The 16,569-nt window shown below is 43.4% G+C and overlaps 1 non-coding gene across 1 annotated transcript; it reads left to right on the plus strand.

Annotated features, from left to right (window-relative positions):
• The first annotated feature begins 327 nt into the window (after positions 1-327).
• On the plus strand, positions 328-399 carry trnae-cuc (transfer RNA glutamic acid (anticodon CUC)). Its single transcript has one exon. It is a non-coding gene; the product is annotated as a tRNA-Glu (tRNA).
• The last annotated feature ends 16,170 nt before the right edge of the window (positions 400-16,569 follow it).

Genomic DNA, 16,569 nt, shown 5'->3' on the forward strand with positions numbered 1-16,569 from the left:
CACGTCTTCCAGCCAAATGACTTTTCCCGCGCAAAGTCATGACGTCTACTGATGTCGACGGCGACTAATGTTGACGTTGGTGTTCAAACAGGAAAAACTACAAATTCACGAGGAACTTTGCCTACAGAAAGGGGGAAAAAAATACACGAGAAATTTGTCTACAAAGGGTCAGTCTGATTTAGCTATTGCCCATTTCCTTTTTAGATATGTAATCTTTTTGTAATCTAATCTATTTCGATGTAATCTATTTAATTCTATCACAATCAAGACCCAGAAACACTGGCAGAGCCCCTTGTAATGTATACCAACAAGAATTTTACTTGCGTGTCCCTGGTGGTCTAGTGGTTAGGATTCGGCGCTCTCACCGCCGCGGCCCGGGTTCGATTCCCGGTCAGGGAACTTAGTTTTTTCTCCTTAACCAGAGAAGAAAATCATTGAGATTAAACTTCTCTTTTACAACAATTCCCTAGTCAAGGTAGATAGCAGTAGACAAACACAAGTTATAACCGTAAAAACAGTACCATAAGACAAATTTAAAACAGGGTGTCAATATATGCATTTGCAGTGTTAAACACAAAGGCAGGACAGAGAGTCTGTTTCTGTTTTTCCAAGATAAACTTAGCTCCCTTTGGAGACAATTTCAAGAAAAAGGGGCAAAATAGCTAAAAGCCTTCTTTCCAATTTCAGTGTGCACACTAGAAGAAGAGAACAGACCTTATTTGTCTGGCTAGACACTGAAACAAACACACACACGTAGGGAGTGGTGGCTGAAGAAATGTTCCTTCTGCATTTTTCCCATCCTGCTGTTCTTCCTCCAGGGGCAGCCAGGAGCAGTGTGCAGTCCTTTCCTTCATCTCTCCTCCACATGTCCAAACCATCTCAATCTTGCCCCTCTTGCTTTGTCTCAAACCGTCCAACCTGAGCTGTCCCTCTAATATAATCGTTCCTAATCCTGTCCTTCTTCGTCATTCCCAATGAAAATCTTAGCGTCTTCAACTCTGCCACCTCCAGCTCCGCCTCCTGTCTTTTCATCCGTGCCACTGTCTCCAAACCATATAACATAGCTGGTCTCACAACCATATTGTAAACCTTCCCTTTAACTCTTGCTGGTACCCTTCTGTCACACATCACTCCTGACACTCTTCTCCACCCACTCCACCCTGCCTAACAACATTTAACCTAACCGCACAGTCGTTAAATGTTGATGTTATGTGGAATTACATTACATTGAAATGTAGTATATTTTATTAAAAATTAACATTCTAAATCTAGAATAAAATGTCAAAATAAAAACACTACTCTTTAATCTGCTTAACAGTAATTTTATTAATTTGCAGAGATGACTGTCGAAAACAAAACATCCATATACTCTCTTTTGGTAGCATTTAAAAGGAAAGGCACTTTTCTGGCAGAAAGTTGATGCAATTTCAAAGTGCTTTGGAGAATTAAGTTGAAAACAGCTGTATTGTCCGGGTTGCATTCTCTTGTGCTGATGACGGCTGCAACAAAGCACGTTGCTGAGAGCTAAGTTTATTTAGCAGGTCACTTGCTTTCTCCTTTAGGTCCTTGCCGCTGTACTTAAAAAAATCGAGCGAATGGGTCGTTTCGTAATGACAACAGATGTCATGTTCTTTCAAAACAGCCGGTTTCTGCAAATGAGACAAAATGCTGTTGAATATATTCTGTAAAAAAACAGACTTAATAGTTTTCCAAATGCTCCTGGGATCATTCAGGTTTTCAGAGGTAAGCGGAGTACTGACACTTTTTTTTCTTCCCCACTTCAAGCACTGATAATGACCAAGATAAGAGCTAACAAGTTAAGGTAATGAAATTACCCTGAAAATAGCCTAGAGTCCCAGGTCCTTTCTGTGTGGAATTTGCATGTTTTCCCCGTGTCTGCGTGGGTTTCCTCCCACCACCAAAAACACATGCATGTTAGGGTTCATACTCCTGCCTGTGCTCCTGAGCAAGGCATGGAAAGAAGAACTGGAGTTGGCCGCCGGGGGCTGCAGCTGGCCACTGCGCCTACACAATAGGCAGGGTTAAATACAGAAGACAAATTCATTGTAAGATTATAATTCGTTGTAAGAATACAATGACAAAAAAGTGGCTTTAAAACGATTATTCTAATGCAATATAAAAACAGTATTTTTTTGTTGAGAACATGTTCAAGAACATTAAGAAGTCAACAAGTGTATATTAATGTAAAAAAGAAAATGACAAAATAAATGTAAATGGAGTTATAAATAATTAAAATGTAAACTTTTGATTTGAGGAGGGCGATAAGGCTGGTAGACTACTCGCCAGATACAATAAACAGAAAGAAGCAATGGACACTATTCCAGCCATTAGGACGGAAGATGGGCATCTTCTGTCTGATCCCAAGGAGATAAATGTGGCTTTTAGAGATTTTTATGTAAAACTTTCCACCTCTGAGCCAGAGGTAGACAAAAAATGACATTACTTCATTTCTGCCAACCCTCAATCTTCCATTGTTGTCAGAGTACCAGCTTGAACATCTTGATTCACCCATTACTATTGAAGAGATAACTGACATTATCAAGCACCTACCCTCAAGTAAAGCACCAGCTTTAGATGGCTACACGACTGAGTTCTATAAGGCTTACGCCGAGGAACTAGCACCATTACTCCTAGACACCTAGTGAGGGAAAGTTAGCAGGAATTTGACCAATCTGGGAAGTAAAGTGTTACCAATAAATTTCTTCACCAATGTGTTCCTTAAGGTGTGTAGTAACATGTATTAAAATGTTGAAATTCAACTCCCTGGGGTAACCTCCGAAAAAATTGCTCAAAGTCAGGGTACCGATAACAGATTTTCGAAAATTGAAAAAAGCTTAAATTGGACTTAACTTACGTTTGAGGGGTCAAACTAGGAATTTGTCATGATTCTAAGTTGATTGCAAGCATTTATTTTTCACCAAGACCCTGGTAGAAAAATATTCACATCCACTTTCCCACTCATCACCCCCCCCCCATGCCGTTGAGGGCACCCGACATGTTGAAGCCATTTACATCCTTTTTCTCTATTGATCACGGGCTGACTGAATATATTGCTTTCAACACCTGATACGTACGTATTCTCAACAATTTTTCTAACAAGCTGAAATGTTTCTCTGCACAACACTGATGATTCTCATTTGTTACATAAAAGGTATAACTTCGCTTGTTCTTGTTAGCTAGCTAACAGTAAGTAATATGATCGGCTAACGTAAATGTTAACTTCCACTAAAAGTTGTCATTACTAGCTTAACAATACTTGTTAGCTGGCTCATAGTTGTCATAAGTTGTCTGACTCTCATGTGTGTACTATACTCCAAAACCTACATCTGATTTATTTATTTAGTTAAATGCTAGCTGCCTGCTCCATTAACTACCTAGCTAGGTTAAAGTGGTGTAGCCTGTACTGCCTCAGATTTTTTTTTTTTGATTTATTGTTACGGTTAAGCAAATCTATTCTTTTACACCTCAGTACAATATTTCAGAAACTATGCCTCTATGACAGATTCGGTCTTTATTCTACTTTGTGTAGGCTATGGGTCTTCAGTAGGCTAATATGGAAGACGATGTGAACCCACCTCTGCTCAAGTGTTTCTTCTGTGAAGGCCTGGAAACGCCAGGTGAGAGGCTTTTGCAAGGAACTTCTAAAGGCTACGCTACTTTATTGAAACATGCAGAAGCCATGGAAAATGCTACAATTTTGGAGCGTATGAAGAAGGATGAAAATGAAGGAAGACTTAGATACCACATAAAGTGTAAAGATTATTTGTACAACAAGTTTGTCAAGGTCAACAAGACGTCAGCTCAAGCATCAAAGGCAGAGGAAGAGACAGCAAAGCTGAAGTGAAGGCGCACTTGCTCTGAGTTCAGTGCACCAACTGCATGCACCTCTTCAAGTTCACAGTCCGTTCAGCTTCTGTACAAGAATGTATGCATTCTTTGCAACCAACCCACTCATCTCTACGAACATAAACCAGCAGACGCTAGAAAGAAATATAGAGTGCCTGATAATGTGACTGCAGATAGACTGAAGGCAAGCTTGCCGAAGATAGCAAGGAGTCGTGGAGATGACTGGGGCACAGAAGTCCTTGGACGTCTGGAAGGGATCAATGACTTAGTAGCAGAAGAAACCTTGTATCATTTGCGCTGCAGACTTCTTTTTGAAGAGGGTAGGCCTTACTCCAAGACTGCAGATGAAGGACCAAGGAAGAGAGGACAAAAGAAAATAGATGATGAGCGAGAGGTTGTTTTTATTGAATTATGCGAATGGCTAGACACAGAACTTGAACATGGGGTGATGACGCTTGACCAAGTCCACGAAAAGATGCAGCAGTTTGATCAGTCACCCGATAAGAGCCTCTCTTATTCAAAGAAATGGCTAAGGATGAAACTTCAAGAGAAATATCATGAAACACTGTACTTCACATCACAGTCGAAAAGGTCAGATGTACTCTGCCTCAAAGATAACACAAGCAACATTCTGCGAGAGCATCATGCTAATCTTCAGCAAGGAGATGAGAAGACACAAATCATAAAGACAGCACTAAAGTTCATATGCAACGACATCGCCATGATTAATCTAGCTCCAAAATCATACCCCACTGCATACAGTATGGCTGATATCCAGAGTCAGCTGGTACTTGTTCCTGAGAGCCTCCACATGTTCTTGAGACCAATAGTGAAGACCGATGAATGAGTAGCTGTTTGGGGTCAGAACTTTATCAAGGCTCGTCGGCCTCGATCAGGAGTATTGCCATACCAAATGGGGCTTGCCATACAACTTGATCATAGATTCGGGTCAAAATGGATGATCGACAAGTTACACCGGCTAGGATACACTGAGTCTTACTCAGAGACACAAAACTACAAATACTGCTTCCTCAATGACAGGAATGGAGATGGCATCCCAGATACATCTGGCACACTTGATACCATTGTAGAAGAAACTGATGACCAGATCAATGATGAGGCTGCGATTGATGCCGCACTTGAGGATCCAACGGTTCCGACCGCCAGTGAAAGTGACAATCAGGTGGTCTCCATGGAGGTTGCGGAAGCAAAAAATGCAGTCACTCAGTTCGTTGGGGACAATATAGATTTAAACATTGTCTCTGTCAGTGGAAACACCCCGTTTCATTCAATTGTTTGAAGAGAACAACCCATTCGACCATGATCGAGACAAGAATATGCTTGTATCTTTCTCTACAGGATTCACAAGCACGGGGGATGACTCAGTCAATGCGGAGAGAGCAGCTGAAGTAGGTAGAGAGATGCAGATAAAGCTGGATGGACAGTCAGCAACATCAACCATGGAGGTGAAGTCAATTGTACAAGCCCTGTCATCACTCAGAAAGATTCCCAAGATCAACGAGAAGAAGATTCATCTTGACTCACTCAAGTTGTTCAACCGACTGATCATTTTTGCTCAACGGGATATGACAGTTGAGACAAGCTTGGAGTATGAGCTAACTCCCGTCCCATTGTCCCTTTTCAGCAACAAAGATCACAAAAGGAACAAGGCAAACAAGGCAGCGTTTTCCAAAACTAGCCTGACGGAGTTGACTGATCCACTTGAACTCACTAACCAACCCTGTTCCACTTTGGTGGTTGATGGAGGATGGCTTCTCTACATGGTGAAGTGGGAACAAGGCCAGACTTGGCAGGAGATTGCCAACAGTTACCTAAGGTACGTGCAGCGTCTTGGCTATAACTCTCAAAGGATCATTGTGGTCTTTGATGGCTATAACAGATCACCAAAAGATCATGACCACATCCGACGTAGCAAGAAATCATAAGTGAATATGTGTTAATGGAGAATTAATACATGGTTCTAATTAAGGTGAAAGCATACAGAATATGTGGTATGTGTTTTGGTTAGGAATGTTTTGATACTGTCATTATATGGGTTCATATTTTTGAATTGAAAATAACCTGAAGTTTATTTCCCAGAAAAGGAGGGATGTCATGTACCGGTTTGGCATGTAAGGGCACCCGTGTGTATGTGACGTCACCTGTTGATGTGGGGAGAAGCGCGAGGAATATTATTCGGGCAGTCTTGCAATATGGTGGAATAAAGCAAGCCACGTTAGGCATTGTGTAATAACGGTGTGCCTAATCATTTATAATTAATGACACCTAAATAAGCATATAGGTGGGAATAACGGATCAGAACACTGCCGCGGAGCCGACGGCAAACACAGCGCCGACCATCCTCTGAGCTACACACAGCCTACCGGTCGTGGGAGTGTTGGGTCGTGAGTAACCTGGACAGAGCCTTCATACACACACACCCACGCACTTTTGTCTCGTCGCCTGGGCATCGTAGGGTGTCTGCCTTGCCCTGCGCTTAGAGAACTGGTTTAATGTGCACCAACGGGCCCCAACAGAAAGCGCTGGGTATTTTGTATTCTTTTGATACTTTCTCTCTGTGTATTGTGAACGGTTGTCACACCCTGTGAAATTTTAATTAATGTTTAGTTGATCAACAGTACCACCCTCGTGTGGTACTCTCTGTTTTCTCTCTCTCTCTCTCTCTCTCTCTCTCTCTCTCTCTCTCTCTCTCTCTCTCTCTCTCTCTCTCTCACACACTCTCTCTCTCTCTCTCTCTCTCTCTCTCTCTCTCTCTCTCTCTCTCTCTCTCTCTCTCTCTCTCTCTCTCTCATTATTATCCAATAAATCCTATTATTATTAATTATATTTCGGGTGTATTGGCAGCTCATTTACTTTTGGAGTGCTGGTAATAAGCGTGTACGGTATTTCAGTACACAGCAGGGTTACACGATCTGCCTTAACCATAGGTTTGTTTAAATTCTGGGAAGATACACCATTCACTAGCCTTAGGTAAGTGTAGTATTTTCTCAGTGGAGGCACCGCGCTACTACACTGATAAATATCCTGGTTAAATATTTCTATTATCATTCGTCACTATTATTGTCATTAGTGGCACTAGCCTACTAGTGCACAGGAGGTTCGGCCAGCTCAGCATTCCACCGCTGAGAACTCAGGACCCTGTTGCGCCATTGGATTTGCTTGTAACACTTTAGTAGCTGGTAGCATTAGGATGTTGTCTTGTTCAAATGTGCTTGGCGTTGCCCGCCAGTGAAGAAGGGGTTACATTTGTATATTGAAATAGCTTTAAAAAACATTGAAATGCACTTTTCAGGTTTTGTGCAGGGGACATTGATAAACATATGGACATCTTCATGGACATTCATGCTACCAAGGGTGCAGTGGTTCAGGCTGGAACTGCGATCTTACAATATATTTACAATGGACCAGGTACTACTCTGGGTGAAATTCGGTACACCATGTTCTCACGGAAGGCAGCGGCTGGGCTGATCAAACCAGAGACTTTACCTCCAACAGAGGGTGCGGCTGCACAGCATTCTCTCCGTGCCTACCTACAGACCCGGGACTGGATTCTTCTACAGAGCATGTCTCTGGACCCCAGTGACTATGGATGGACATTCGGTGTTCATGGTTATGAGCCAGTTCCAACATTAGACCCAATGGCTCCTGAGGAGCTCCTCCAGTTCACAAGCTGTAATTGTAATGGAGATTGCAGCAACAGGCGATGCAGCTGCAAGAAGAATGGTGTCAAGTGCATCTCAGCATGTGGAGTTTGTAAAGGCATTACATGCAAGAATGGTATTCATGATGGTCTTGAAGAAGACTCAGACATTGACTTGTGAAGCATTTGACATGGATTTTCTCTGACTATTGCAACTGTTGTAATAAATGCAAAAAAAATATACATGCAAAAGTTGGCATGGCAGTTATTCCACTAAGGAGTAGATCTAGAGAAAATTAAATGCTAGCAATCAACTCAGAATCATGAAAAAAAGTCTCTACAGCATTGCTGTGATTTGTTATGATAAAAAATGATTTATCTAAATCTTTTTCAAAAAATCACCCTCACACAGACCCCCCCTCCCCCACTTCCTCTCTATTTTACTACAATATTTTCAAAACAAAAAATGAAAATAAAAGAATAGATGAATTAAAGAACAAGGGTCTCTCACTGGGAGGGGGTGGATGGAAAGGGCCTTAAGAACGGGATAAAAAAATAAAAAGAATAAAAAATAAAAAATCTTTTAAAAATCATAAAAAATCATATGAGTGAGTTAGAGACTTACCCCAAGAGACTTTTTTGTTCAGAAAATTATGTACAAAAATGTTTTGGTAGCCTTTTTTCCTAAACCGGAAGTTGATTTTTTTAATACTGGTGTCAATACCCCAACTTTGATCAGGTTTTTTCAGGGTTTCCCCTTGGAGTTGAAGTTCAACATTTTAATACATGTTATTACACACCTCTATGAACACATTCATGAAGAAATTTCTTGGTAATGCTTACTTCCCAGATTTTCCTAACTTTCCCTCACTAACCTATAATGAAGCCCCAGAGAAGGGAAAACTTCCTCCCTCTCTATCAGAGGCTATTATTACCCTTATTCCGAAAGAAGGGAAGCACCCTTTAGATTGTAAAAATTTCAGACCCATGAGTTTGACCTCCTGTGAGAGTAAGATACTATCTAAAATTTTAGCTAATTGGCTGGACAGGGTTATAACCTCTTTGATCCATCCTGACCAGGTCGGTTTCATACGCTCCCGCTCCTCAGCAGACAACATTAGGAGATTTGTAGATTTTATGTGGGCTACTCAGGATAACACCTCTCCTATGACTGCCATCTCACTGGATGCCGAAAAGGCATTCGACAGGGTGGAGTGGCAATATCTGCTCTCCACCCTGGAATGTTTTGGTTTCATCAAGAAGTTCATCGATTGGATTAGTCTCATATACACCCATCCCAAGGCATCTGTGCTCACCAACGGCATAATCTCTCCCTCATTTGAACTCGGAAGAGGCACCAGGCAGGGGGACCCTCTCTCCCCTCTGCTTTTCACCGTCGCACTAGAACCATTAGCAGTGGCTATCAATAAAGAACCTATATGTCCAGGCATTCAAATTGGGGACAAATGTCATAAACTGATGTTGTACGCAGATGACATTCTTTGTTTATGTCCGATCCTGAACGCTCTCTTTCCTCCCTATTTAAAATTATTGACAAGTTCTCGTTCATTTCCGGTTATAAAGTGAACTGGACAAAGTCTGAGGCTGTCCCTCTTACGCCATATTGCCCCAAAAACCTCTTCCAATCAGGCACTTTTGCTTGGCCTAAGAAAGGCATCAATTACCTTGGAATAACGCCCCCCCTACTGTCTGACTTGATTAAAATAAACTTTGACCCCCTATTGGATATATAGAGTGTTGGTCTCCATTGTATCTCTCTATGTGGGGCAAGGCAAACATCCTTAAAATGAATTGTGCTCCGAAATTCAACTACCTACTGCAGGCTCTCCCATTCCGAATCCCATTACACTACTTTAAACAATTTGATCAACTTTGTAATAAATTCTTATGGAACGATAAACACCCAAGAATGAGCCCGCGAAAACTGCAGAGGCCAGTGGACAGAAGAGGCCTTGCGGTGCCTAACCTGCTATTTTACCATTACGTTTTCACTTTTAGGCATATGGCACAGTGGTCCTTGCCCCCGAAGAGAGCTCCCCCGTGGCTCCATCTTGAGAGCACCATTTGCACTCCTCTTACGCCCATGAACTATACCACAGCCAAACTAGCCCCACAGTATCGGTCACATCCTATTTTGTCCCATATTCAGTGGGTTTGGAAGAGAATAGCTCAGATCCTTAAATTTGATCCCTTTCCTCATCCGTCCGCCGGGATCTGGCTAAATCCCAATCTCTGTATAGATAAATCACCCTTCCTCTGGAAGTCATGGTTTCAGAAAGGTATCACAGTCCTAGGCGACCTGTATCAGGGAGAAACATTAAAATCTTTTGAGGCACTTAGGCAGGAATTCGACTTACCACACACTCAATTTTGGAAGTATTTGCAGTTAAGACATCTGCTGATACACATTTTCGGCTCGCCGTCAATAGACCCATCTAGCGGTGACACTCTAGAAAGAGTCCTTAAGATCTTTGGACGTGGTCATGAGGCTTCTGTCTACTACTCTATGATCCTTACAGCCTCAGATTCCAACATACTGACCCTAAAATTGACATGGGAAACTGATTTAAAGGTTTCATTTTTAGAGGCACAATGGGGAAGAATACTTAGGAATGGGAAAAAAAATGTCAAGGGAACTGCGAACAAGGCTGATCCAATTCAAAATTATAAACAGAGTCTACTGGACGCCATCTAGGCTGCGTAGAATGTGTTTGGTGGACAGCTCAGAGTGCTGGAGGTGTCTTGACAAAGATGGTACTTTAGTACACATGCTTTGGAGTTGCCCAAAAATACAGGAGTTCTGATCTGCTATACATATCGATTTTTAAAAAACTTACCGACTTAGACATCCCTTTCTCTTCCAGCCTGTTTATTTTGGGTGACCCCTCTGCATTAAGTGACTTGACTCCACCGCTTGCTGACTGGATCCAGACTGCCCTTATGTTAGGACGGAAACTCGTGGTCAAAGAACGGAAAGCCTCCTCTGCACCAGCGCCATCTTTGTGGTACACTTCTCTTGGTCAGCTGGCTGCCCTAGAACAGTTATCATATAGGCTGCTTGATAAGGTGGAGGAATATCTCTTGAAATGGGGGCAGTACCATTCTTATATATTGAGTGTGTAATGGCGTTTCCAGCTCATAAAAATAACAGTAACATATCACATGTAATGCAAATAACTGAGATACATTTGGTTAGAATACCTGTTGACAAGCAATGCTGTAAACTTTTAAGCACTCCACGCATCACAGTCATGTTTTTTCTTCTTTTTGTTTTTTTGTTTTTTCCTCTTGTTTTTTTTTTCTTCTCTTTCCTTATTTCAGGATGTCTCTCCTATCTTTTATTTATTTTTGGTCTGGTTGTGTTTGTTTCGTTTCTATCGCATTCTGATTTAATGTCCATGTTATTTGTAATTGAAATACTTGTGTATATATATTTATGTATATGTATGTATATATACATATATATATGTGTGTGTGTGTGTAGAGCCGAAGTAACGGAGAAGACCGTAGGTTCACACTTTAGCCGTGTAGGCAACTTTCTTTAATCCACGGTAAATCAGCGAGGCAAACAAAACCCACAGCTCGACTGAGCGGAGGTGGCAAGAATAACCAGAAAACTGGCTGGACAACCATAACTTAACCCTGCGTTAACCTGCCAGGGCAACCATGACTTAACCCTTAGTTCCTGGGTTGAATTCTGTCCCCAATACGTGTCCACCACATGTGCATATATATATATATATATATATATATATATATATATATATACACTACCGTTCAAAAGTTTGGGATCACCCAAACAATTTTGTGTTTTCCATGAAAAGTCACACTTATTCACCACCATATGTTGTGAAATGAATAGAAAATAGAGTTAAGACATTGCATTGACAAGGTTAGAAATAATGATTTGTATTTGAAATAAGATTTTTTTTACATCAAACTTTGCTTTCGTCAAAGAATCCTCCATTTGCAGCAATTACAGCATTGCAGACCTTTGGCATTCTAGCTGTTAATTTGTTGAGGTAATCTGGAGAAATTGCACCCCACGCTTCCAGAAGCAGCTCCCACAAGTTGGATTGGTTGGATGGGCACTTCTTTGAGCAGATTGAGTTTCTGGAGCATCACATTTGTGGGGTCAATTAAACGCTCAAAATGGCCAGAAAAAGAGAACTTTCATCTGAAACTCGACAGTCTATTCTTGTTCTTAGAAATGAAGGCTATTCCATGCGAGAAATTGCTAAGAAATTGAAGATTTCCTACACCGGTGTGTACTACTCCCTTCAGAGGACAGCACAAACAGGCTCTAACCAGAGTAGAAAAAGAAGTGGGAGGCCGCGTTGCACAACTGAGCAAGAAGATAAGTACATTAGAGTCTCTAGTTTGAGAAACAGACGCCTCACAGGTCCCCAACTGGCATCTTCATTAAATAGTACCTGTTAGAGCCTGTTTGTGCTGTCCTCTGAAGGGAGTAGTACACACCGGTGTAGGAAATCTTCAATTTCTTAGCAATTTCTCGCATGGAATAGCCTTCATTTCTAAGAACAAGAATAGACTGTCGAGTTTCAGATGAAAGTTCTCTTTTTCTGGCCATTTTGAGCGTTTAATTGACCCCACAAATGTGATGCTCCAGAAACTCAATCTGCTCAAAGAAGTGCCCATCCAACCAATCCAACTTGTGGGAGCTGCTTCTGGAAGCGTGGGGTGCAATTTCTCCAGATTACCTCAACAAATTAACAGCTAGAATGCCAAAGGTCTGCAATGCTGTAATTGCTGCAAATGGAGGATTCTTTGACGAAAGCAAAGTTTGATGTAAAAAAAATCTTATTTCAAATACAAATCATTATTTCTAACCTTGTCAATGTCTTGACTCTATTTTCTATTCATTTCACAACATATGGTGGTGAATAAGTGTGACTTTTCATGGAAAACACAAAATTGTTTGGGTGATCCCAAACTTTTGAACGGTAGTGTATATATTTTGTTATTATGAAAAAAATCAAAAACTATTAATCATAAAAAAGTGTAAACTTTTGAACTAATAACAAGAAAGTCTAAAAACTATGCATCTCAGTAAAATGAATTGTGTGTGCCTACATGATAGTCTGTGAGGGATGTGTTCATGATGTTCTTCAGAATTTCTGTTTCCCAGATTTTTTTCATGCAAAGTCATCAACGGCATCATCGTATGACAACACCATTCCTGAGAAAAGAAAAAAAACACCCCACGGGGCTCCCATTGTGGTTAGGGGCCCATTGCATTCACTTATATATGCGTATGGGCAAAAACGGCCTGGAGAGGGGGTGTAACAAGGAGTGGAAAGCATCTTTAGGTGCTGACGGGAGCCTATAGCAACTAGCCTGTTATATGGAGACCTCCACATTAAGTGCCAAGAACTCCCGTTGCAGAGAAATAGCCTCAGAAAGGACCACATTTACACAACATTTTGATATTATATAAATGGCCACACCATCACCCCTTTTCCTAGGTTTGTCTGTGCGGTACACCCTATAACCACTGACACATACTTCCTTATCTAAAACTGACTTCTTGAGAAATTACTCAGAAACCATAATACCGTCAGCATCAGTTGATTATCCTGAACATATTACTTTTAGGAAGCAGGCTACAAACATTTGAAATGAAAGCCACTTTATTTGACATTGTATTCTTACAATGAATTTGTTTTCTGCATTTAACCCATCCTATTGTAAAGGAGCAGTGGGCAGCTGCAGCACCTGGGGACCAACTCCAGTTCTTCTTTCCATTGCCTTGCTGAGGGGCACAGGCAGGAGTATTAACCCTAACATGCATGTCTTTTTGATGGTGGGAGGAAACCCACACAGACACGGGGAGAACATGCAAACTTCATACAGAAAGGACCTGGGATGGCCTGAGGTTCGAACCCAGGACCTTCTTGCTGTGAGGCGACAGTGCTAATCACTGGGACACCATGCCATTTAGATGCAAGATTGCAAGACCAGATTAGGTTTAAAAATCAGCCAGTCTTTAAATACATTGAATGTCTGGGCCAGGGTTTGGTTGCACATTACCTGAGATTGACAACAACAAAGCCACCACGCATCTTAGTTTCATGACATTATACACATCTGTCCTCGAGTCCGCACCACAAGCAAAATTAACTCGAGAATTCTCAGATAGCACAAGAGTCCTTTTAAATCATAAGGTTTATGAGATGGCACACTGTAAGTAGTTCTGAGACAAATCCATCAGCACTTGTTTTATTTGATCAGGGGAAATAGAGCCAGTTCCCATACAAGTAAGGCCCAGCGGACCTTTTCACCCTTTCTAGTGTCCAATAGCGTTAACGTGTAAAGTAACACAAAGAAAGTCATTTTCTCAGTGGGATGAGAAGTCAGTGGGCCAGGGAAAGGGGGCTGGATGTGTGTAGGTGTAGTGGGATGTGGGGGGAGGCGAGGCTGGCAGGCAGGAGAAGGCAGGTCACGGGAGAGCAGCTCAAACTCTTTTCTTTACCGACCTTTAAGTTCAGTATAGTTATGAAACCATAGTCGTCGTTGTGACAAACAGTGACTGGAAAGTAACAGCAAAGCCAAATTGAAAAAAAGTCTAAATATGAATTCACTTAGCCAATATTTAATGCCTTCGTCATACTGTGTAATAATGTCCTATAATATTGTGCTCAATATTCAACTCCACGTGTTCATTTGCATGTTTGCACATTAGATATCAGCTCTGACAGATGCACCTGAAACAGCAGATAACATTAGCCTTGCAGACTAAGGGACTTTGAGATTGTTAGGAAGGAAAAACTTGAAGGAGATTAGAAAAAAGATTAGAGGGGCATCCGGGTAGCGTAGTGATCTCACTGGCTGAAGGAAATTGCCTCAGAGATATTTCCTCATGTAAATTTCATAAGAAGAACAATTTCTCGGTCTTACCGGCAATTTAAAAGGAAATGGTGAACTCAGATGGTTGCACTGGGCTAATGATTTTATGATTTTGAGTAAAAAAGAAAAAAACAATTACAGGAAAATATTCTCAGAAACTAAAAACTTATAGACCCTCATGTGGGTTTAGAGAATCTCCCTATTTCTGAGGTGTCCAGGTTGCAAGTACAGACGGAGGTACAGAAAAGTTGAAAAATCCGGAAAGCACAAACGTTCAGTTCATTTAGATGTCCTGACTCAGACACACTGATTTAACAAAACCAATCAAACCACCCATGCAGTGTGTACGAGTGCGGTGGTGTTTGTGAGAGAACGCAAAACCATTACAAGTTCATTTTCACCTCCATGTTCCCTTAGGGGCTTGTGGAGTTAGAAAACAACGAGACAGGAGACGTGAGAGTAGACGTAGTTGAGGTAGTTTACTAGCTCCAACTTTGCATGTCATACGTTCGACAACGACACTGAACTGTGTACCGGAAGTGGAAGTGCATTATCTGACCCCTCGCCTCTTCCCTTAAAGGTACACTGTCCTCTTAGGTGAATGTCTCTAGTTATATAGATGTGGGTCACCACACAGGCCCCCCCAGAATTCACCTACACAAAACAATGCAAAACAGCAAAAGCGCAAGTCATGAACATAAAAATAGACTCTACAACAGAACAGTCAATGACATAGTGCAAAGTCACGGGGAAAACAAGTGACGAGTCGGGGGGCGGACCCTGCGGCCATAACGGCTGCGCTTCACAGGAGGGGAAACAGATGGGGCCGAAACCCGGGCCATAGGCGGGGCCGAAGCAGGAACAGAGGCAGGTGCCGGGGCCGACCTAGGAGGGCGTCCCCGCCGCGGGGGTAGGGCCAATTGCATTGGCTCCCCAATGTCCAAGTGAGCGGGCTTGAGACGGTCTATAGCGACCCGCTCCGGCCTGCCCCCCATGTCCACCACAAAGTTCTTATCCCCCGCCTCCAGGACGCGGAAGGGCCCGTCGTATGGGGGCTGCAGCGGGGACCGATGGCTGTCGTGCCTACTGAAGACGTACCTCGCCGATGGCAGATCCTTGGGGACGTAGGACTGGGGGAGGCAGTGTTGAGACATCGGAACGGGAGCGAAGGCACCGGCAGCACTCCGGGACGCACTGAGGTGAGAGGCAGCCGACCAGGGAGCCGTAGCATCCGGAAGAAACTCCCCCGGAACTCGCAGGGGCTGGCCATACACCAGCTCAGCGGAGGAGGTCTGGAAGTCTTCCTTCGGGGCCGAACGCAGGCCGAGCATGACCCACGGGAGCCGGTCCATCCAGTCGCAGCCAGTGAGGCTTGCCCGCAGAGTGGCTTTCATGTCCCGATGGAACCGCTCACAAAGTCCATTGCTCTGCGGGTTGTACGCCGTAGTGCGGTGGATCTTCATCCCCAGGTGCTCAGCGACCGCCGTCCAGAGCTCCGAGGTAAACTGGGAGCCCCGGTCGCTCGTGATGTCACCCGGCGTGCCGAAACGGGCCACCCAGCAGCCGATGAATGCCCGTGCTACCTCTGCTGCCGTCGTGGAGGACAAGGGAATAGCCTCTGGCCACCTGGTGGCCCTGTCCACAATAGTGAGGAGGAACGTATAACCACGGGAGGGGGGCAGGGGACCCACCAGGTCAACATTGACGTGGTCAAACCGCCTCTCTGGAACCACAAACGGCACCAAAGGGGCCTTGGTATGGCGGTGCACCTTGGCGCGTTGGCACGCCACACACGAGCTGGCCTAGGCTCTAACATCCTTACGGAGCCCAGGCCAAACAAACTTGACGCTCACCAGCTTGGTCGAGGCCTTCACTCCCGGGTGGGAAAGGCCGTGGACGGTGTCGAAAACTCGGCGCCGCCAGGAAGTAGGCACCAGGGGGCGCGGTTGACCGGTGGAGATGTCACAGAGGAGGGTGGTGTTGGCCGCGTCGAACGTCACGTCCTCCAGCCGTAGCGCCGTAGGGGTCGACCGGTAGTCTTGAACGGTCGCGTCCTTGGCTTGGTCCGCTGCCATAGCGGCGTAGTCGAGTCCCAAGTGAACGGCGTTAACAACCGCCCGTGAAAGGCAGTCGGCGACGAAGTTATCCTTGCC

Source organism: Lampris incognitus, chromosome 14 (assembly GCF_029633865.1).
Source record: "Lampris incognitus isolate fLamInc1 chromosome 14, fLamInc1.hap2, whole genome shotgun sequence".
Lineage (NCBI taxonomy): Eukaryota > Metazoa > Chordata > Actinopteri > Lampriformes > Lampridae > Lampris > Lampris incognitus.